Here is a 22760-nt window from a genome sequence, read left to right as displayed (position 1 = left end):
TAAAGTCTGCATGCTGTATTATCCCCAAAAGTACAAGTACTGGAATTGCGATCTCTAGTATGGCCATGTTGAGATGGTGGAAGCTTAGAGGTAGGGTACAATAGAAGGTACAGAGTTATGGGAACTCCATCCACATGAGTTGATTGATGATGTCTGTGGCAGTGGGTGAGGTCTACTGAGAGGGAATTATTTGCTGTTGGTTGGTATAAAAAGAGCAAGCTTGGCTCCTTCTTAGTGACTTGTTTCCATGTTCTTACACACATTTTTCTGATGTTCTTATACACATCTTTCTGAGTATACTGGTTGCCTATCAATTTTCTGCTCATATATAATAATCCAGACACCAGCATCCATGTTATTTAGTCTTTCTAGTTGTTAGAATAAACTGACATTATACATTATACATTATCTACCATTAGGTGGCCTAACATACATGTACATACATATGTACATGTACATACATATATATTTATACATGCATATATACTGTCTTTAAATATAAATATCTTAGTTGGGTATGTTAGGTTATTTTGTGTAGTTATAATAAAACAGTATATAGTATATATAGTATATAGATGTATATCTATATAATATATAGTTATGTAGAGAGATATATAATATATATAGATATCTATCTATATATAGATGTATAGCTATATAATATATTATATGTATTATGTATTACATATAAATATATACATGCATTTTTGCATATAATATTTTTATAATATAAAATTTGTGTGGCATACACAAATATTTTAGAAAGAATTTTATTATATACTGCATTATAGATTTTATATTACATATTAATCATCATGATATTTGTAACTTGGTATCAACTGAAAAACTCAAATGATTGGTTGAACTTTATCCTAATTATCGATGTATAAACCCATAAAAAACACAGCCTCAATTTGTGTAATCAGAGGAAAGTTAATATTTATGAATAATGATAGTCCTTGTCAAAACTTGAAGGTGAAGGACTCTAATGTTTATCTTTTAATATTAATATAAATGAATATTCATATTGACAACTACATGCAGGAGGCAGACCAAAATTTTTGTGGATGTGATCTCACTTAATCTCTCACAGTATTTTGAGGAAGACATTATAGCTCCCATTCCACAGATAGTACCAACATGTCAGCTAACTCACATTTGCCCAGGGTTACAAGTGCAAGTATCAAAGAAATACTGCAGTTCTGATGGTGCAGGTCCTGTCCTTCTTCCTCCCCTCTTGTGCAGCTCACTGGCATACTCTCAGGAGTCAGCCTAAATCTATCTGCAGTTCTCCTTCTAACATAAAGGTTCTGGTGCTTCAGCTTTAGATATTTTTGAACATTTTAAGGCTCTAGAAATCATACAAGGCTCATTTTCTGAAGTTTTGAGAAGATCAGATGATGGGCTAGGAAGGATGATTTAGAGAATGCAAGAATCTTGTAACATAATCATAAGAAGAATGGAACTGGCTTAAAAATTTGCTAAATCTAGGAGATGGAATGTCATCCAGAGAAGTAAACACTAAATACCTAAGAAATACTCTGCATCCAATTTCATAGAGTTTTTAAGTCTATAACTTATTAATAACCACATGTGGGTAACACTTTAATTTGGGAACATTAGTCCATTTGGTCAAGTGTATAACTACGCTAAAGGTCAATCTTACTTTCCCCTTGTCACTGATGAAACTGAAGTTCAGTCACATCAAGTAGGTAGGTAACCGAGTCTCAGTTTGAACCAGCATCTGCCACAGCAGGGATCCCACCTGCAACTGTGATCCTCTGGAGGAATTTTGTGTAGTTCTGTCTACAATGATGAACTGCAAAATTTGAGTCCCACTCCAGAACACTGTGAACACAGCTGCCACATTATCCTTTTTCTCTAGAACTAAAACAACAAAAAGCATCTGTGATGGTGGAAGGTGGGATAATCCGGTTCTTCTGCAATTTACAAAGTGTAAAGGGTACTTTCTGTAAAGTCTGCTCACAGGCCTAAGTCACTATCGAATCATATTGAAACAGAGAAGACAATTTGGTTTTTAAAGAAACACAAACTTATTAAGACATCAGTGGCTCAAGTCTGTAATCCTATCTACCTCAGTGGCTGAGATCTGAGGCTCATGGTTTAAAGCCAGCTCAGGGGGCTCTTATCTCCAATTAATCAACAAAAATCCATAACTGGAGATGTGGGTCAAGTGGCAAAGTGTCAGTCTTCAGTCTTCAGTGAAAAACCTAAAGGACTGCTCTCAGGCCCTAAGTTCAAGTCTTAGTCTCAACATACACACACACACCCACACACACCAAGTTAACTTTGGAAAGTCTCTTTAATCTCAGCTTTCTTAAGAAAAACAGAAGTCATATTCCTTAATGCTTTGGTATTTTGTATGTTATACTTAATTTATGCCAAATAGCTAGTGAGTATCTTAGATCCAATCACTTGTGTTTTGGGGGTTACAAAGAATATTCTAGACCAAATTCAGCTAGTCTTTCTTGGAACAGCCATAGCAAAAATAAAGCAGATGGCATTATTGTTGAAAACAATGCTGAAGAATGAGCTGAAACTAGCATTAGGAAACATCATCAACCTATGGTCCTATCAAATGATAAATTAACAAAAATGGGGTATTCACAGCCAGCATGGCATAATAGTCAACATAAAAATAATGAATTTCTGATACTTAAAACAAAACTGAAATGCTATGCACTTTGTTATATACTTCTTTGCAATAGCCTGTTAAATAACTAACATATTGAGTGAAGTAACAAATGTATGAGCAGTGTAAAGGAATCATATACTGGAACTTGGTACATGAAAATATTTATTCAACTTACTATCTGACATGCATTCAGAATTGCACCAATGTGTCTCAAAGGTGACAGAGTATTGAGCAATACCAATGAGCTATACAATATTCTATTTGCAGGAGAGAATAGTATTCATACTTTTCAAAATATCTAGAAATATTACTTAAAGACTTCAATTTTCACTTTGATTAATAAGGATTTTGACAACTTAAGCTCATGTATTATTTGAAGATAGTTGCAGTTACAGTTACTATTTCACCTGCATTGCATCAGCTATAATTTGGAAGTGTCACCAAGAACTGGTCCTACAAACCACACACAGAAAACAGGAATTGCTGAAGGACAACTGTGAGTTTTCTTATAATCTAAGGGAGATCAGATTGTTTATTTCCATCTTATGTAACCAGGTGCTAAATAAAATGTTTGGGGTATTATTTTGGTGTAATATGTCAGTGGACATAATTTAATTTTTTGGTGGTTCAAATTTAATTTCAGTAATTACTGTGCTACTCTGGCTCCTCTACAGTTTTTTGAGATTTTTAAATTTTTGTGTTTTGAGATGGGTTCTCACTATGTAACTCAGGATGGCTTTCAACTACCTATCCTCCTGCATAAACCTCCTAAATAGCTGGGATTACAGGCATGCATTACCACCCCCAGTTTATTTGATGACTTTAGAAAAAATAATGAAGAATGAGAACATAGGTAAGATATCCTAGTGAGATATTTTGTGGAGTTTCTCTAGGCAAAATATCCACTAAATACAATATTTTTAAACCTTATTGTGTTGGGAAGATTATCCTAAGATGCACAATTGATACATTTACACTAAATAGATTTTTATTCTGGGGGTGTTGGGGGTACTTTTTAATTTTATTTTATTTATTCCATTGTTTTCCTGCTTTCTCCAACATATTTAAAGGGAAGAGCTTCAATACTGTGCATAGATGCTGAGTCATAACAATCGTTAATAAAACTTTACCAACAGTGATGGTTTGGAATCTTATTTCTTACTGTCCCATTTCACAAGCATCTTAGTTGCTTCTCTGTATCCATGTGTGCCTTTTACCTGGTGTATTTGTGTTTTGCTAAGCTGAAATTTTCCTCCTTCTTCCTAGTTCCACTCAATTGCCCACAGCTTAAACTCTATGCTGTAGATGTCTCTTTTCCATAATGTCACGGAGAGAAATCTTTAGGAAGTACAAGTTGCAATCATGAGTACAGGCCTGCTACTAGCAATGTTCCCACTGGGATTGTCCCCAGTGTACTAGTAGCACTCTCACAATATCAGAAATGGTAGCAGACATTTATCCTTCTTAGTGTATTGATTTGTTTATAATACTGAGAAGCAAACTTTCTGTGACTTAAACTTTCTTGGAAAGTTTGCAATTGAGGTCTCTTTATGTTTATGACAAAACTGATCACATTTATTGTCTGAAGTTTAGAGCTTGGTTAAAAATACAACCAAAAGTGTAAACGTCTCTTTTGGAGCCATCACTCACTCCAAATAACGTATTTAATCATGGTATTTGTAGAGTCAGATGATTAATTTTTTGTGCTATTATTATGAGTTAAACATAATTTAAAATATATTTCCTCTAATATACAGTTAACTACTTGCTACAAATAGGTAGGCATACATAAATATATGTACCTAAATATTTATATCCAAAGTACTATATTAATTTATATATCCTACCTTTCCAAACTGAAATTCCCTTTAGGGTACCAAGCACATTTAACTATTTCCAATCATAAGTACATAACATCCAATAGTGGGTACTTAACTATATTTTTAAGAGAAAGGCAGCACAGAAAAGTAAATGAAAAAAATTATTGCAACAACAAATTTACTGGTTCAATTAAGATAATCAAGCAGATACTGAATAGACAGTACAGAAGAATAAACAAAAGAAAAACATTAGAAGAGCAAATGTTTTTGTTTAATTAGGATAATGAGGCAGATACTAAAGAAAAGAAAATATTCTTTCAGAAAGTTTTAATTTTGGAAAATATGAACTCATCTTAAAGGAAAGTATTGAGCTTGGATTACACACTTGAATTGTTTTCATCATAGTTGTTACAAATAATCTTTTGTTAAAAAGGAAATTAAAATAGCAATTTAAATGATTATTTTAAAATATTTCACATAATTTGTATGACTAATCTCTGGTTGTTACTATAAAGAGGGTGTATTATGCTGTTAAGTACCAGTGAAGGGAAATATTACTTCTCTCTGGAGTTACTGACATTAGCCTGACCTGAAACCTTTCCTCCAAAAATATGTGTAGGCTAAAGCTACCAGCACAACTATGTTTATTGCAGCATTATTTACCATAGCTAAGATATGGAACCAACCCAGATGCCCCTCAGTAGATGAATGGATCAAGAAAATGTGGTATATATACACAATGGAATTCTATGCCTCCATCAGAAAGAATGACATTTCCCCATTTGTTAGGAAATGGAAAGGCTTGGAAACAATTATATTAAGTGAAGTAAGCCAGGCCCAAAGAAACATAGGTCCCATGGTTTCCCTTATTTGCAATATCTAGTATATGTATGAGTCAAGCGGAAAAGGTCAGATAATGTGATGTTAGGAAAACGAACCCTTAAATATGTATTTTAAGGTTTTTTTTCTTTCATACATGTGTTTCTAACGCATTTATAAGATTATTTCTTTGTTGCTTTGTATGTCCCTCCCCCACAGTGTAACCCCCACTTTCACTATATTTGATGTCAGTATAACTTGTGGAGGAGATGGGGACAAATAAGTAGTTTAAGGATTCAGGTGGACCTGTTGCAACAATGAGAAGTACAAAATGTCATGTCAAAAACGAGCTTTACAATGTCGGTGTGTGTGTGTGGGGGGGGGGAAGGATTGGGTGAGGGGGACGGGGGAGGCTGGGAAGGGAGGTGAAGGATAAACAAAGGAGGAGGCTGCAATGCTTGGTAAGAAATGTATGCATTATCCTGCCCATGTAATTGTAACCCCTCTGTACAGTATGTTCTCAAATAAAATAAAATAAAATTAAAAAAACAAAAATATGTGTAGGTTGGATTTATCATACCCCACTATCTTTTGCCCTTCAGTAGTGGTCAGGAATTTCACCAGGGGATCTTAGTCTGAACTACTCACATGGATCATATCTTAATCTGGTAGTTTATTAAAACTACCAGGAGTAAGAAAATCTCAAGACTAAAATATTCTCTAAGTTTCTAGACACCTTTTTTGAATACTCTATCTTTTGCCAACAATGGCCCTATGTGCAATGAATATAGCATACAACAGTCTTGTACACATTTAAGTTCTTCCTCTGCTGCTAGGCAAGTTTCTATAAGGTAAACATTTCCATACTGACAACAAAATTATATATCTATATTTATCTATCCATCTCTATATATTACTGAAGGGAATGAGAGAAAAGGAATTAAAATGGCTCAAGAAATATTCATAAATGAGGTCAGACTATGACCTCTCTATTTTGGAAGGCAGAGGAATGATTAATGGAATATTAGAGGGAAAAGTTATCAAGGACTTAATACTTTCACTGATGTTCCATGAACAGTCATATATGAAATGGCTATGAAAACTTTTGATAAAAAAAACCATACTCATGTTTTGACTAATGATCTCATTATTTCAAATCTTGCCTTGGAATTTTCTATATGTGAACATCTAGCACAGTAGTAAACAAGAGGCAGGGTATTGTTGTGTCCGTACCAAGATGTTGTATTATTGGAAGCAGCAGAAGTGCCTCCCTTAGCATATTCACTGTAGGTATTACTCTGGGAATGTATTATTATGTCAGCCTTACATTTTAGCAATACTCAACAGTGAACTCACAGAGGAGAATGCAGTAACATTGTGTAAGATATAACTATGCATAATTTTATATCATAGAGTTTGAAATAATATACACACATAATATTACTTATAAGGATAAAAACAATAGATGTGCCAGAATGTCATAAAACTATATCCAAAGTCTTATGGAGCTACCAGGAATGAAATTAGAATAGACACTTGGTTTTCTGAGATTTTGCACTGCTCATTGCTCAGGCTGAAATTCAGGGCCTGCTGTATACTAGGCAGGCATTCTATTTCTAGGCTATATTCCATAGCTCAGAAGTTTGGTATCATTTTTTTTGTGCCAGTCTTGGGGGTTGAAATCAGGGCCTGTGCACTGTCCTGAGCAGAAAAGCTCAGGTTAGTGCTCTACCATCAGAGCCTGACTTCCACTTTTTGGTAAGTTTTTGAAGATAAGAGTCTCATGGACTTTCTTGTCCAGGCTGGCTTTGAGCTGCAAATCCCAATATCAGCCAAATGAATAGTTAGGATTACATGCATGAGTCACAGGTGCCAAGCTAGAAGTCTGATTTCCAAATCAAAGATATAAATTGATTATAGAAGTGAACAGGAAATAAAATGAATGAAAGAATTCATGGCAACTGTAAGCATAATACACCAAAAGGACAGTAACTTACATTGTCTTTTTTTTGGTGGGAGGGGGTTCTGGTCATGGGGCCTGAACTCTGGGCCTGGGAGTTGTCCCTCAGCTCTTCAGCTCAAGGCTAGCACTGTACCACTTGAGCCACAATGCCACTTTTGGCTTTTTTTGCTTATGTGGTGCTGAGGAATCGAACTCAGGGCCTCTGGCATGCAAGGCAAGCGCTCTACCACTGAGCCACCTTCCCAGCCCTACATTGTCATTTTTTACCCTTAGTTTTCTCAGTAAAGAATCAAAAGTTGGCATGTCTACTTCCTCCAGAACTCAGCGTAATGTACAAAATTTAAAAGCACCAAATTTGAAGGGAAATGGTACCAAGTCTTAGAAATTTACTTTTAAATTTCAGTAAAGCAGCCAAGCAGAAATTCCAAGTAGGAAATAGAGTAATGATATTCTGGCATGTCTGAGCTGGAACTAGTTGAGTCTTCAGAATATGGATAGTGACAGAGATAAGCGAAGTTATATGATGTAAACAACTTGAGTCAACACCTTAATAAATCCAACTACTACACATTAAGTAGGAAAAGTCAAATACAAATAGAATGCAGGACACTCAGAGCATATAGGCCTATGGAAGTCAAGAGGAGAAAGTACTTTTATTTTCTTTACATTAGTAGTTATGTTGAAGCTAAACGTACAACTAAATGTGCTGACCACAGCATTATTCACCATAGCTAAAATATAGGACCAACCCAGATACCCTTCAGTAGATGAATAGATCAAGAAAATATGGTACACACACACACACACACATACACACACACACACACACACACACACAATAGAATTCTATGCTTCCATCACACACACACAATAGAATTCTATGCTTCCATCAGAAAGAACGACATCACTCTATCATATTATGTGAAGTAAGCCAGACCCAAAGGAATATAGGTCCCATGGTTTCCCTCATTTGCAATAATTAGTACACACCTAGGATAATTTTATCAGATGAGCATAAAAGCTCAAAACCTATGTACATATGACCTCATAAGATGCTGCTAAATGAAATGAACCCCAAGATATGGACACAGGAGGTCTTTCTTTGTTGTTGTTGTTTTAAATGTACTATGTGATTTTTTTTGTTTCTTTTGTATGTTCTTCTCCCTATGGTATATTCCCTGTTGTCACCGTACTTGATTTTGTTATCCTGTATCTTGTATATACATTTGTCCAATTTGGGGAGGGGAAGGGGAATAACAAAATGCTGAAACAAGGACACAGGATGACCCATTGCAACAATGATACCCACAAGACAGTATATGGGAAATGAACTTTAAAACTTTGGGGGGGGGGTATGAAGGAGGTAGGGGAGGGAAGGGAAAGTGGGAGAATAGCAAGGAAAGGGTAACAGTGTTTGACAAGAAATGTACTCATTGTCTTACTCGTGACTGTAACCCCTCTGTACAGTATCTTTACATTAAAATAAAAAAATTTAATAAGTCATATAGGACTAAGTTCCTATGAATAGGGGTAAAACAAAGACAATGTATATTTCCAGCTTCTTGGAGACACTTGGAGTTGAAGAGCATAATGAAGTATGAGTTGCGTATTGTAACTCATACTTAAAACTCATACTGGAAAGGTGGTAGCCAGACCCAGCCAAAGTAGCAGAAAGATGCTGTCTTAAAAAAATTAAAAAAAAATGAAAGGGTGACATTGATCAGGATGGCTTGTACTCAGAATATGACATGCTGAATTGAAGTCACTTCGTACAACTACATAAAAGATCCTCTTTACAAAGCTACCATAAAAATAAGAAAAGAAAAATGAAAAAGCACTGAAGGCATACTTCAAGTGGTAGAGCATTTGCCCAGTATGCACAAGGCCTCATATTCAATCTAATTCACCAAAGAATTGACAGATCATGATTTGAAGAGCTGCTGTCATGTTTTAAGACCCGAACTCCTTTCTTTCAAGTCACTGAGGAGAAAGACTTGCTTAGAGTACTTCCACAGTTCTTCAAAAAGACTTTTTTCCACTCACCACTAAATGATTCCTTTGAAGCTAATTCCAGATGCTGTAGAACTGTATTACTTTACAAATAAGTACCTTATCTTGTTTCTAGATCAAGATATTTATGAATTAGCACTAAATGGCCCAATTCATTCACTGCTATGAATTGGTATTTCAATCTCAATGTTTTCTTCATCATATTCAGTGGTTAATTACAGCTTTTCTCTAAACAACAGCCTGTAAACTAAGTGTGTGTGGGAACTCTTGAAAGTAGACATACCATAACATTAAGAAACATTAGTTTCTTAGTCACATTTTGTCTTAGGATGGAAGGATTACAGAATAACAGAGGAAATATGCAAATCGATTCTGACATACAAATTCTGCAAGCTATTAAAAGTTTTATTACTGGGAGGGGTGGGGGTGGGGGTGGGGATGGGGGGAAGATGGGAAGGGATGGGTAGGGGAAACAAAGGAGGAGGCAACAATGCTTGATAAGAAATGTACTCATTACCTTGCCCATGTAATTGTAACCCCTCTGTACAGTGTTTTCACAATTAAAAAAAGTTTTATTACTTGGTTAATATAGTTTGAGATTTCCAAAAAATTTTAACTATTCTCTAAAAATTAATTGAGCATTTTTCTCATTTCTTCCCTAACCCACCCTCCCCCTGCCCCCTGCTTTGGTTACTCTTTCCAGAGAGGAGAAAATTAGTTGAAACAGAATCTATGTCTCAGATTACCACTTCAGCCCTCCAGAATTCAGCTCCCTTTTGCTTTCTCTGTGAGCTGTTAATGGCATAACTGGGGCCAGCAGTGCCTGTCTCATTAGGAGTCATTCCATTTGCACAGAAAGGACAGACTTCAAACTGGAACTGTGTGTCAATGGGTCGAGTGAGCTGCTGAGTTATTAATTTTGCCTGCATTTTAGCTCAATCTTCACCTCAGATCCTTGATTCTAACTGCACTTAACGACGATGCAGAAATTCTCGCATACTGGCAAAAGCCAGAAAATCCCCTGCAGCACAGCCAGGCTGTTCAAGCTTGACAGCGTTTGCTGAAAAGAAGTCGCTTCTTTGACAGCAGCTCCCTGGCCCGCCACCACATTTGCCAGTTCTGACTTGCACTGTCTGGCTTTTGTGGTAAGTAGATTCCCTCTGGAATGACTCAAGGTTTCCCACAGTCCTGAGAGGAGGGACTCAATTTGGATTCAGACAGGAGTGAAATGAGTTGGACTGAAGTGCAATCGTTATGCTCTTATCTTTGTCAAATTAGGATCTTCATTTCAGAATCAAGAACCTAGGTGTGGTCTATTAAGATGGCTTTGATGTTTCTGATTTGTAATTCAGATCTGTCCAATATTATAGCCACTCACCACACGTAGATAAAGAGAACTTGGTATGGAACTAGTCCAAACTGAATTATTCACTCAGTCTAAAACATAAAAATAGATTTCAAAGACCTAGCATAGAAGGAACAAATAAGATATCTCAATATTTTCGAATGTTAACTTTAGAATGTTGCAATGATAAAAGTTCGGGAATACTTAACTAAATAAAATATCTTGTCAAAATGATGCCAGTACCTTTTCCATACTTATACATACAAATAGATTTTTTTTTTTTTTTTTTGTCAATTGTGAGGCCTGAACTCTGGGCCTGGGCACTATCCCTCTGTTCTTCAGCTCAAGGCTAGCACACTACTACTTAAGCCACAGCGCCACTTCTGGCTTTTTCTGCTTATGTAGTGCTGAGGAATCGAACCCAGGGCTTCATGCATGCAAAGCAAGCACACTACCACTGAGCCACCTTCCCAGCCCCTACAAATAGATTTCTATCCTAGTCTTTCAGGGTGTAAGTGTCATTAGGATATTTTATGACTTTGTACAATCAGACTTCTTATGATCTAGTGACTTAACTTTTCCTCCACTATCTTTTCTTTGTTTATAGATAGCCTTGTTCTGGCCATACATATATTGTGGAGATAAACAAATATACCATATTTTCTTGACATAGGAAAATAGTTATATTCTGAGAGACCATGCCCCATGTACATGGGTTTGTTACCCTGAATGATGTGAGCCACTATGGAAAAGGTTATATGAGCTTTTGATAGTACCAAAAAAGAGAATACTTAATTAGTGGGTTTACAAAATGCATAGTTATATAGTATACTTTCACCCATCTCAAATGTTACCCAGTCTCCTTTTTCCTGAGAGATTGCTAAGCCTCCTTCAGTTCTCAGTGGAAGTGGATATAGTTCTGACTTCCCAGTTCCAGACAGATGTCAGCTACTGTGCTTACCTTTCCCAACCCTAACTTCCATCTTCCAAGATTTTGATATTATATTGTAAATATTTTTATTTAGCTCCCTACCAGAAAAAAGAGCCAAATAATAATTATTCCTCTACCTTCAGTGCCGTGGGCACTGAAGCATTTGTTGAGTAAATTAATTTTAGGAAATGGTCATCAAATTTTCATTCATAGATTAAAATCAACATTTACTAGAGAGATTTATATAACATCTTGGTATTGAGGCTATGCTTCATTTATTTGGAGCCAAAGAGATTGAGCTAGGCTAGGACATATTATAAGGCAGTACAGTTTAGTCATAAATACCTAGAAAAAAAATCACTAGAGAGTATTTTAAGCATAGCTTTTCATGAGACTTATTTATTTGTTTGTTTGCTTATATACTGTGCCAGTACCAGGGCTTAAACTCAGGGCCTGCTTTCTGTCCTATAGCTTTTTCTACCACATGAGACAAAGACTTGCCTTTGGCTTTTTGTTGGTTATTAAGAGATAGGAATATTAAGGACTTTCCTGCCTTGGCTGACTTCAAACCATGTTCCTCAGATCTTAGCCTCCTAATTATATAAGATTCCAGCATGAGCCCCCAGGGCCCACCCGGAATCTAGTGCTTTTTGTGATTTGCTTTAATCAATTTTGAAATGATATGTAGTCTAAAAGTCCCTAGGTTCTAGGACTTTAGATCCACTGCCTATAACTTTGTATCATACAATAAAATTATAGAGCCCACCAGCCATTATTTCTTCTACAGGTTTTCCTCCAAATTCTAATTATCATTTCTCAACATACACTGAATACGTTGTAAACAATTTCTAATTTTCCAGGTGCCAGTGGCTCAACGCCTATAACCCTAGCTACTCAGGAGGCTGAGATCTGAGGATTGTGGTTCAAAGCCAGCCTGGGCAGAAAAGTCCATAAGACTCTTATCACCAATAAACTACTCAGAACAAGCTGAAAGTGAAGCTATGTCTCTCAAGTGGTAGATTGCTAGCCTTCAGCAAAAGAAACTCAAGGACAGGGTCCAGGCTTAGAGCTCAAGCCCCAGGACTATCAAAAAATAAAATAAAATAAAACATAAGTAAAATGAAAGTTTGTAATCTGTACTGGTCTTATAAATTTCTAACTTTAGAAATTAGAAATTCTATCTCACACCAACTTATTAGAAAGATAACATGTCCCTGGCAGTATGTAAACTGACACAACTTTGCTATTTATTCAACTTGTCTTTGTTTACTTATCTGCTCCATCATTGTTTTGCAGACATTCCTCTGTGGGGTGTGTGTGTGTGTGTGTGTGTGTGTGTGTGTGTGTGTGTGTGTGTGTGTGAGTGTGTGTGTGTGTGTGTGTGTGTGTGTTTTCTGGTACTGGGGACTTGAATTTAGGGCTTGGGCCCTATCCCTTAGCATTTTTTTGCTCAAGGCTATCAATTGAGCCACAGCTCAACTTGTGGCCTTTTGGTAGTTAATTGGAGACAAGGGTCTCTTGGACTTTCCTGCCTAGGCTGGATCTGAGCAATGATCGCAGATCTCAGCTTCCTGAGTAAGAAGAATTGCAGGTGTGAGCCACCAGCACTTACCTTGAATTTTAAATTAAGTATTAAGTAGTTCTTGAGATATTTCACCCCTTATAACAACTACTTAGATTAATAAGCTTTTTTCAATGCAAATATTTCAGTTTGTGTTAAGATTTCAATAAATTCAGTTAACTTCACTAGATGCAAGACATACATTTTCCCCATTGTATTTCAATCCAAGGGAAAAAAGAACTCACTAATAATATTTATGTAAGACTTTAAAGTTTTTCAGTGATAATCATTGCAAATCTGTGCACCAGGAGAAATGTATATTTTTTGTAATCACATTTACCAGAATTTGTCCTTTATTTCCTAACAAAATTTACATAAAAGCATCAGCTCTAAGTCACAGGCCTCTAGGCGGGGGCTGGAAAACAATGTGAATTTTTAATCTCCTCTAAAACAAGGCTTCATTAAAAATATTAGTGTCTTGATTCAAGATGTTAATTCTTCCTAAGAAAGAGTGAGAGGTAGAAAGACTGAGGTAGCTAATTTCTTAATTTTGAATTTTTCTTTGGAGCATATATTCAATAGCTTTAGGAGGTAGTAAATAGCATGGTATTTATTCAAATTAACATTAATAAATCCCCAAATATGAAGACACAGAAAGAAATGGCTATCTTGGAGTAAAAGAGTAACCCTGGGAAGGAATAAAGTTTCTGACACTTTGACTTTCTTTGTAGTTTCTAAAATTGTAAAGAAATAAATCCCTATTGCTTAAGCTACCCACTTTGTGGTTCTTTGTTTTGACAAAACAAGTGTATTTATATAACCATGTATGGCTAACAAAATATCTTCAGAGCCTTAGACAAGATGAAATTAATATTTTTGTGATCTATTGATTGAATTTGATTCTTTAATCTGCAATTTCCAGGATACATTAACTTAGATGAGTAATTTAAGTATCTCTAAACTTCAGTTTCTGAAATAAAGTCATATAAGGGGGTGCGCAATCCCATCCCTCATTTGTCACATAGCATAGCCCCTCAAGAGAAGTTTATTTCTGTCAGCTCTTTGTGCATTTCTTCTTCCTAATGACACTTGTATAATAGGACTTAAGAGAATAGCTCTGAACTTAGATTCAGTTGAGTTCTCATTTGAAATAATCAAACCTGGATTCCAATCATGGCTCTATTGCTTGCTAATTTGGGCACAGAATGTCTAGTCTCTCATCATTTGCTCCCTCACATATAAAATTTTCAGAAGGTGGATATGAGCATTAAATATTATTTTACATTAGGAATGCTTAAAACTGAGCCTACCATATTAAAAAACTAAGAAAGGATTTGTTTGTCATATGCTTTAGATTTTTCTTTGGACTGGTACTGTGGTTGGAACTCAGGTCTTGGCCTTGGCTTTTTTGCTTAAAGCTGGTTCAGTACCACTTGAATGACAGCTTGACTTCCAGCTCTGTGCTAGTTAATTGAATGTAAGAGTCTTAGGGCTTTCTTGTCCCAGGTTATTTTGAACTGTGATCTTCAGATCACTTGAGTAGCTAGAATTATAGGTGTGAGCCCCTGGTGCCCGGCTGCCACATACTTTTCATAATTATTTTCTATTAACTTCTTGGATGCTGTTTATCACAACTTTCTATGACATACTTTTCTTAATAGAAACTGTAAGGTCCGCTCCTGGATGGCGAGCAGACTCCACTCTCCTCACAGCAAAGACTCCACCCAGTACCTGAGTTACCTAGGCAACTGACTCCTGGAAGAGGTCACATCTGCATCTGCTGAGGTCACATCTGAATTCGATGTGGCCACACCTTTCTCTGCCCATACCCTAGATAAGACCTAGGCCAGGCCCAGATGCCCTCTTTCCCAGGTCTTTCCCAGCCGCATGGAGTGCCAACATGGCCTGGTGCTCGCCAGAACGATGAATAAACCTACCCCTTACCTGAATATCATGTGGGTTAAGGGTCTGGTCTTATCTGACCCTTACCTTAACCTTCCACCAAGCTTACTACTCCATCCATCTATTCTAATGTGCCTTGCTAACAAGTTGCTCTTTTCACAGGCCCTGTGAGGCTCAACCATCTGATGTGCTTTGTTAGCAAAGATGTCTAAACCTTGTTGTCAAAAATTTTAGGTTTTGATGTTTGCCTTTTTTTGTTTTGTGTTGTGTATTCTACTACTGACTACATATTTCTAAAATATTGGGCATATCTGTGCTAAAATTCTCATCACATCTAACAAGTTTTGTCATTGCAGAATATTTGTTGGTCAGTTCTTGATAAGAAGCAGGTAAGCTCTACTTATTCTATTTGATCTCCTTGTTGCTTTAATTTGGACAAAGATTGCAGTTCAAAGCCAGCCTACACTGAAAAAATCCTAAGTCTCCATCTCTCAACTAACCTGAAAAGAGCCAGGATAGAAGCCTGGCTCAAGACTCTTATCTCTAACCAGCCAAACACTGGAAGTGTATTGTAACTCAAAGTGGTATAGCACTAGCCTTGAGCAGAAGTGCTCAGGGACAGTGCCCAGGCCTTGAGTTCAAACTTCCATGAATACTAACTGGGAAAGGCCATCCCAGCAATGAGCACCTAGACTCAGCCAGTCTGGGGAACAAGGGAACATGGAGAGGAATAAGAGGAGATGATGTCATATCAGCCACTTTGTGCCTGCTCTTTCAAAATTAACTAGAGCCGGGAGGTCAATAGAAGTAAGAAGCCTGCCCATCTAATGTCCATACCTGTCTACCTTTTAACTGGACAGGAATTTACATTCTTGCCTTTGTTACCTGACTTCCCTCTACCTTGTCACCAGATAGGTACATTTCTACCAATATTTTTCAGCCCCAAGTCCTTCCTCTTGCCATTTATTTTCTCTCTAGTATTTTTTTTCCAGCCCCTCAATGCTTCATGAGACTTTCTCCAGACTTCAAAGAGACTTGCCTCCTCCAGACTTCATCTAAGGACTCATGCCCACCAAGGGACAGCCTCTGCTCGCTGCCTTCTTTGGGAGGGGACCAAATTCCAGCTTTTTACCCCTAATGTCAATGCCCCTTGTCAGCAGAAAGTAGCCAGAGAGAATCCATGTCTTATTTCATGATTATTAAAAGGCTGGAATGTAAGGTCCACTGCTGGATGGCGAGCAGACTCCACCCTCCTCACAGCAAAGTCTCCACCCAGTACCTGAGTTATCTAGGCAATTGATACCTGGAAGAGGTCACATCTGCATCTGCTGAGGTCACATCTGAATTCTATGTGGCCACACCTTTCTCTGCCCATGCCCTAGATAAGGCCTAGCCCAGGCCCAGACACCCTTTTCACCAGGTCTCTCCCAGCCATATGGAGGGCCAACATGGCCTGGTGCCAGCCGGAATGATGATTAAACCTACCCCTTACCTGAATACCATGTGCGTGGTGTGGTTCTTACTCTGCTACCTCTTTTTAAAAACCTAACAGAAACCAGCCATGCCTGTGGTGTTTCCTGTATCTCCAACACAATAGCTTTAGCCAAAACAAATAGCTTCCAATTCCTATTTCAAACTAGACACCTGGAAAACATTAATTCAACTATTGTCAAGTATTTTTTTTTCACAGATGTAAAACAAAAACTTCTCATTAGATACAGTAGTGCACTGAGTTTTTAGTGGTGTTGCTACAAGTAACATTCTTGCATTTCTTAAAAACATAATCTGTATCCCTGATGCCTCTGCAGGCACTTCACAAAGCAAATTAAAACAGACTTAGCTTCTGTTGTCAGGGAACTTAATAGCTAAAACATCTTGATTGGATTCACCCAGTGTTTTAATAAAATCACTCATGGTCCAATTCTTCTGTCCTCATTTTGTTGATGATGAAATCCCAAGGTAGTACCAGTGTTGGCTTTCTTCACTCAGCTGCACTAATGTCTGCTGTTTGCCACAAACCTTTAGTCATACCTTTGGGGTATTCAAATGTAGTAGACTATTTGGGATTACCTACAACACAGGAACAGCAAGTTATTCTGTGATGCATAAGCCACAGTTGGCTTAATTTTCTCTATTAAACTCAAGATATCATTGATTCTCCACAGGCCTCTGGAGAGCTCATTTTCCTTGAAAGAAATCCCTGAATTGAGATTCTTAGCTCCATGGAGACTGAGAAGGATAGACCAGTTTCAGGGCCATTCCAAGGATTTGGGATTATGTTGCACCATGGCCTTATGGTCAGCTATGGAAAAAGGAATGGAACGTGTTTTGCTTTGAATTTAATGAGAACTCATTCTTTTTGATGCAAATGTGTAACCTGTGCTGTTTCTAAGAAGTCCTGCAGTGAAGTGTCTGAGTTCCCTTTTCTTTTTTTTTTTAATAAGTTTTTTATTGTGAAAATACCATACAGAGATATTGCAATTACATGAGCAAGGTAATGAGTACATTTCTTATCCGGTATTGTTGCCTCATCCTTTGTTTTTCTCTTACTATCCCTGCCCTCCCATCTCCACGACTACACTCCCTCCCCCAAACTGCCCAAGTTGTAAAAGTTCTAATACATAGTTTTAATACATAGCATCTTGTACATCTGATTGTTGCAATGGGTCCACCTGTATCCCTATTTAAACAATTTGTTTTTTCCATTCCCCTCCCTAAGTGGTTTTTCTTTCTTGCTATTGTTTCTAACATATTTATAAGGTAATTTTTTTTGTTGCTTTGTATGTCCCTCCCCCACAGGATAACCCTTGTTTTCACTGTATTTGATGTGGGTATAATTTGAGTTCCCTTTTCTGACATAGACTTCCTGCCTCTCTGTTTATAGGACCTGAGTTCAATGAATAAGATGTAAAATATTGATTTTTAAAAGGAATAATAGATAATGATTTGTTCTTTGTAAAGAAGAAAACTGGATTGTTCTTGGAGCTCTTAATCCCCTGGAATTAGTGGTTGGCTTCCAGGGCTGAAATTTTCCTTAACCTTCTAATAAATCCTTTTATGACTATTTTTCAAAATAATATAGAGAAAGATTGTTCTTTGAATGCTGAAGGAATATCAATACCAAATTTCAAGCTCTACTACAAAGCCATAGTAATCAAAACAGCTTGGTACTGGCACAAGAAGAGACCTCAGGACCAATGGAATAGAATTGAAAACACAGAAATGAACCCACAGACCTATAGCCACCTAATCTTCAATAAGGGAGCTAAAAAAATAGAATGGAAGAAAGATAGCCTCTTCAGTAAATGGTGCTGACAAAATTGGTTAATCACCTGTAGAAAACTAAAGCTAGATTCTTATATATCACCCTGCACGAGAATCAACTCCAACTGGATCAAAGACCTTGGAGTCAAAGCAGACATCCTGAAAACATTATAGCAAGGAATAGGAAAACCTTAGGTCTCCTTGGAACAGGCTGAAATTTTCTTAATAGAGACCCAGAAACACAACAAATCAAAGAAAGGTTGGAAAAATGGGATTGCATGAAGCTGCAGAGCTTCTGCATTGCAAAGGACATAGCTAGCAAAAGCAATAGAAAGCCCACGTATTGGGAGAAGATCTTCACTAGCCATACAATAGACAAGTGTCTCATATCTAAAATATACTTGGAATTCAAAAATTAAATCCCCAAAAAAGAAATATTCAAAGAAACAACTGCCCAGTAAGTAAGTAGGATAAAGACTTAAAGAGAAACCTCTCTGAAGAGGAAATAAGAATGGCCCATAGACACATGAAGAAATGCTCAACATCTCTAGGCATAAAAGAAATTCAAATCAAAACAACATTGAGCTACCACCTCACCCCAGTTAGAATGGTTATAATCAAGAATTCTAATAACAACAGAGGGGATGTGGACAGAAGGGAACCCCACTGCATTGTTGGTGGGAGTGTATACTTGTTCAACCACCTTGGAAAGTAGTTTGGAAGTTCTTCAAAAGACTCCACGTAGATCTCCCCTATGACCCAGCAATCCCACTTTTGGGCATTTACTCAAATGATCACAAACAAGACCATACTAAAGTTACCAGCACAACTATGTTTATTGCAGCATTGTTTACCATAGCTAAGATATGGAACCAACTCAGATACCCCTCAGTAGATGAATGGATCAAGAAAAATATGGTATATATACACAATGGAATTCTATGCCTCCATCAGAAAGAATGTCATTGCCCCATTTGTTAGGAAATGGAAAGACTTGGAAAAAATTATATTAAGTGAAGTAAGCCAGGTGCAAAGAAACATAGGTCCCATGGTTTCCCTTATTTGCAATAAATAGTATATGTCTGTAACAAGCTGAATAGCTCAGATAAGATGACGTTAAGTGAAATGAACCCCAAGATAGGGACACAAGTAGTTTTTTCTTCCTTGCTATTTTTTCTAACATATTTATAAGGTACCATGTGATTTTTCTGCTGCTTGTATGTTCCTCTCCCATGGTATAACCACTGTTTTCACTGTATTTGATGTTGGTATAATTTGGGGAGGGGAAGGAAAAAAAACAAAATGTTTAAATATGGATACAGGTGGACCCATTGCAACAATGAGATGTACAAGATGCTATGTAGAAAAATGAATTTTACAACTTAGGCAGGGGTGGGGAGTGGGGGGGGGTGGAGAGTGAGGGGGTGTAGTTGAGGAGGTGGGAGGGATGGGATGGTAGGGAAAAAACAAAGGAGGAAGCAACAATGCTGGATAAGAAATGTACTCATTACCTTGCTCATGTAACTGTAACCCCTCTGTACAGTATTTTCACAGTAGAAAACTTATTTTTTTTAAAAAAAGAAAGATTGTTCTTTGAAAAATCTATTCTCTGAAAAATGATGAGGCTGGATAAGGGTGCTGGCTCGTTTATAATGCTAACTTCTTTGGAGCTGGAGACCAGAAGATCATAGTTCAAAGCTGCATGGGGAAATAGAATTTCTTAAAGTCTCCCTCTCAATCAGTGGTTGGCATGGTTGTGAATGCTTGTTATCCTAGCTATAGGGGAATTTACAATATGTAGGCATCGTGGCATATATCTCTCATCCCCAGCAATACAGGAACAAGTAAATGCACCACAGCCAAACTGGCCCGGTCATAAAGTAAGAACTTACACTGCAAATAAGTAATGCAAAAGGGGGCTGGAGATATGACTCAAATGATACAGTGTCTATCTAACAATACGTGGCTTTGAATTCAATCTCTATTACTGCCAAAGAAAAGAAAATTGTGAGCCATGGTTAGCCATGAGCCCTGGTCCTAACCATGGTCTCATGAGGGAAAGGAGAATTATGTCTCCATGAAAAATGGGAGGAATTAAGATGGATCTGTCATTATCTCACCATTGGTAATAATTTTTAGTTGGATCCCATAAATAATTCCCCTTTTTGATTGATTTTTATTTCTGTCACTTGCAATGTTGGTGTCTTAAGAAAAAAGGTAAAAGAAAATATCAATCCACAAGGATGCTGGATCTTTAATTTTAATGCAGGAAAAGGAATTTCACATAGGAGAAAGGAGATATATGGGGCCCAGAGAAGGAAAACTGGAAATGAATTAAATTTGTGGTTATTACCAGGTTTGAGGTATCATAGGGTTATGTGTATGAGCAATGGATGAATGTACTAATATACAGAGAGATTCGAAAGATAGGTAGGTTTTGCAAGAAGGTGAAAAAGCCATTTTATTCCTCAATCAGAAATATTACCAAATTAAAATAGAACTGTATTTAAAAATATTTTATAGAGCGGATGCTATATCTCAGTAATAAGAGTATTTGCTTACTATTGGCATGGGTTCAATGCTAAATACAAAAAAGAAAGAAAAAATCAAGCAAAGGAAGGGAGGAAAGAAGAAGAAAGGAAAGGGAAGGGAAGGGTAGAGGAAAGAGAAGGAGAGAATGAGTGAGGAACAGGAAGTGAGTATAGGAGGGAAGAAAGGAAAAAAAGGGAATGAAGAAAAGAGAGAAAATGAAAGAAGAAAAAGAGAAAAAGAAGATGGGAGGATGGGAAAAATAAAGGGCACAAGGGAAGGATGGGAAGGAAGATAGGAGGTAGGAAACAAGCATAGGAAGTGAAGAAGCAAGGTAGGAAGAATAGGGAAGGAAAGGAGGAAAGACAGGAGAGAGAGAAGGAAATACTGGAGAGAGGGAAGAAAGGAAGCATAGGAGAAGAGGTGGAGGAAGAGAAGAAGAGAAAGGAAGTAGAAAGGATGTAAGAAAAGAACAAGGGAATGAGGGAGGGAAGGAAGGAAGGAAGGAAGGAAGGAAGGAAGGAAGGAAGGAAGGAAGGAAGGAAGGAAGGAAGGAAGGAAGGAAGGAAGGAAGATATTCTTCAGATAGTAACGGTGATTGTAGGTAAAAATGGAGTGAGGAAGATCCTCGGAGAAGGTAATGAGACATGTAATGAAAAGACTTTCTTTTTCACTTTATGGTGATGGAATTGTTAGAAAGAAAATAGAAATAATGATTTTTAAAAGCATTTGTAAGGATGAAACATGGTATTTACCATGGTATCCTGTCTACGCTTATTCAAGAAACAAAGGAAAAACCTGTAGTCTATAGCTCAGTGGGCCAGTTAACAAATTGAAGTATGGCAATGAGTTGGTATTTGGTAGGAAAGAAGATATATTTTGCTAAGAACACATAGCTTAATGCAAGGTCACCTAATCATATACAAAGCTCTTATAAACAATTTGGGCAACAGGGGACTAAAGTGGTTATGAAACAACTGAAAAATAAATCCATGAAACTCAATAGAGACCTATGTCAGAGTTTTACTCATAAAGGAATACTTACACTCTCAATAAATGCTCAGAGCAACCCAGTCATATTAGTGTAATTTTTTCTCCATTTCCTAGATGTAAAAACAGATAACTGATAAAAGTTAGAAAACAAATTCAGTATGGTTGAAAGGGGCCACTGGGAGAGGTTATTAGTGACTTGCAACAGAGCTGTCTCAATGAAGCTGTGAAGCAATAGACTTCAGAATTCAAAAGTAAGTCTCTCTGTCTCTGTCTCTCTTTCTCTGTCTCTCTGTCTCTGTCTGTCTGTCTCTGTCTGTCTGTCTGTCTGTCTGTCTGTCTGTCTCTCTCTCTCTCTCTCTCTCTCTGTGTTAGAACTGAGCTTGAACTCAGTACCTTAGCATGCAAACTTTTCCACTCAAGTTTGTCACTTTATCACTTGAGCCACAGCCCCACTTCCAAATTTTTGGTAGTTAATTGAAGATAAGAGTCTCTTGACTTTTCTTCCCTGGGCTGTGATCAGATTTCAGCCTCATGAGTAGCTGGGATTACAGGTATAAACACAACAGAGTATTTGTGACTATAAGTTCTATTATGTGGAAGTTGAAAAAAGAGGCACTAGCATACTAGGGTATCTACTACTCTGATATTTAACCCTATTGAAGTATGTAAAATTGTATCTACCCATTACCAAATTTTATAGGTGTTAAGCTAATTACATTAGTTTTAAATTAAATACTATAGACTTAAGTAATGGTTTCCTTTAATGGAAAATGTGAAAAAAGTTTCAAGAAAATAATTTAGATTCTAAATTCTGCTTACATTTTTATTCATATAGATCTACTGTACATGATAAGATGAATATACTTTACAAATAGATAAAACAATCAAGTTTAGAAGACAGCAGTAATTTGCCAAAGTCAGGAAAACAATAAATATTAGTGATAGAAATCAAGATGTTACAATATAT

At 37.0% G+C, this 22760-nt stretch overlaps 1 protein-coding gene across 3 annotated transcripts in view; it reads right to left on the bottom strand.

The window, feature by feature from the left end:
* Grm5 (glutamate metabotropic receptor 5) overlaps positions 1-22760 on the bottom strand; it is a 506808-nt gene that overhangs the window by 329170 nt on the left and 154878 nt on the right. The window lies entirely within an intron of this gene.

The sequence above is a fragment of the Dipodomys spectabilis genome, unplaced genomic scaffold, assembly GCF_019054845.1.
Source record: "Dipodomys spectabilis isolate Male_0828 unplaced genomic scaffold, ASM1905484v1 ptg000003l, whole genome shotgun sequence".
Lineage (NCBI taxonomy): Eukaryota > Metazoa > Chordata > Mammalia > Rodentia > Heteromyidae > Dipodomys > Dipodomys spectabilis.
The sequence above is the reverse complement of the archived record's forward strand: the minus strand, read 5'-3'. Positions and strand labels throughout refer to the sequence as shown.